We start from the raw sequence: 2,465 nt of genomic DNA on the forward strand, positions 1-2,465 counted from the left end.
TTACCGAATGTAGCTAGGCGAGGACACTTAGGCAGTGCACCAAAAGGGTAGATGGACAAGTTCTTTTCCACTATCGTTTAATAAAGGTTAGACAAAGTGGAAATTTAAGACGACCTGGAATAAACGAATAGGTTGAGAACTAAAATTAGGGGTTCCACATACCATATATACAAAACAATGTAATTATGTTCATTACACAGATAGGCAGTAGCTTATATATGTCAATTACGTAGGAAATATTCCTTCGATATATAGGGCTCTGATTTTCCATAGTAGACACCCAAAATTTTTCAGAGAAAGAAATATGGACATTTGTACGATTTTTAGAATGAAAAAGAAACATTTGTGATATTCAGAATTTACACGTAACGAAACACACACATACTGTCATATAGCAGCGTAGATTAATTTTTGTTGGAAACTAACAGTTTTATTAAAATAACTGAAAAAAAATTCCCGGTGAGACCTCATATCGGACCAGCAGTTCTCTCAACACTGACTTCAACGACGAACGAACGAACGAAGATAGTCTGTTTATCCTCTCTGGGGTGAGAGGAATGGACTTCCAGCCAGAGGCTGCTTTGTCCAAGAGTTGAGTGTACATTTTTGTGATTTGTGCAGTGAGCTGAAACAGTTTCCCATGAAGAGTAGCAGGACTCGGAAAAGAAGAGAAAGATCTCATGCTTTGGAAGTGTCTTGCGTTTTAATGTTGTGTCTCTTTGTCATTTGTCTGTCGTGTCTGCCTTGGGAGGAGGATTGGAGGTAAGTTGAGTGTGTGAGTGTATAATTTTGAATTTAGTGTTTTTTTTTTTATTTGCTGTTTTCTGTAGGTTTTTATTTTTTTTCTTTTCTTTTTTTTTTGTTCCAGTGGATTAGTTTAATCATTGGTGTGATTTGTTGTGTGTTTTTATTTTTGTCATTATTATTATTATTATTATTATTTTTTGTTGATTAATGTTCTTTGTTGTTTATGTATTTTATATATATATATATATATATATATATATATATATATATATATATATAGGACTTTTTGTGTGTGTGTGTGATTTCTTCTTGTTTTAGGTATGTGTGTGATTTCTTCTTTCTACCTCACAGCAATTAGGCCACTCCTTCTATATGGACACCCAATTTTCTCCAACAATAACATAGAAGACCTGGCAAGGGCAGAGCGCTACTGGATCAGAAGAACATACAGGGCCTTCAATGTCCCCAGAGAAGAACTTTACCAACTTGCAAGCACAATCCCCATCAACGAAGTAATAGAACAGCTGAACTCCAGATATAGCCAACTACTCAAGAGCAAGAGATTTTACCATACACACCTAGCAATGCATGACAGAAGAGACCACCAAGATCCAATCAACACCACACTCCAACATATCCTATCCCTCTCATAACTTTAAACAAGTAGACGAACGCAATACACCAATAGAACACAAGACCAAGAAAACAAAGCAGATGTAACCCCAGTCAAACAGCAACATTTACCCAACTCCTTACAAACAACCTTAAAATCACAAAAGAACACTTAACACACTAACAGAGAAGAACATCATAACAATGAAGAACATAATAACAATGAAGAACACTAAAACTGACTTCAAGCACCTGCGCTCGAACCAGGTTATAGCTATGTTCTCCTCCTCCCCTCCTAGACAAGCATGCCCTGCTCGAATTAGTCCTATAAGCGACAGTCCTATTAGCGACAGGAACTGTTATCTGTCCGATGAGCGACCGATTCATTTACACTGAGATGATAGAAGATGATATGATTCCCTCAAGTAAAATATGTTTGCCTCTGGCGGTGTTAGCGTACGAACAACCTTGCTGTGAAAACGTACGTGACAGTGATACTGTTTGTCAAATATGTTTCCCTCTCTTACGAATGAAGAGAAGACTTATCTTAATTTTGAGTTAGATTTGACATAAAACTTATCAAATAACTTAACGGGGCAACAGGGAAATTTCCGTAAAAAATAATAATTAATAATAATTGAAAATCAAATTTAGTATACACTTTCTTCAAAAGCTCTCATTTCAATACTTAATTGAATCCAATCAAACTACTCACTAACCAAAGCAATGTATTTGTTTTGGAAAACTTAAACGTCTCTTTTGTTTAGATTGCTAAGACTATGAATAAAATGAGAAAAATATTTCAATAATAAAAGACAGCTTTTGAGATCCCTTGTTAATTTTTAAGGGTATATGTTCCTTATAAAACGATTGGAAGAAATGAGAGCTCTAGGAAAGTAAATTTTTCATAAAACATTTTGTTAAATTCTAATCAGACTAGCGTGAAACAAGTTAAAGAATAGGGAAACTTAGTGTGAACAAATCGGTAATTCAGGCCAGTTAACAAATCGAATCGGTCGCTCATTGGACGGTTAACAGTTCCTGTCGCACATAAGACTGTCGCAAGTAGGACGACACCGCCCTGCTCTGACCACTCATGACACGTT

Source organism: Thermobia domestica, chromosome 1, assembly GCF_964235325.1.
Source record: "Thermobia domestica chromosome 1, izTheDome1.hap1.1, whole genome shotgun sequence".
NCBI classification, from domain to species: domain Eukaryota; kingdom Metazoa; phylum Arthropoda; class Insecta; order Zygentoma; family Lepismatidae; genus Thermobia; species Thermobia domestica.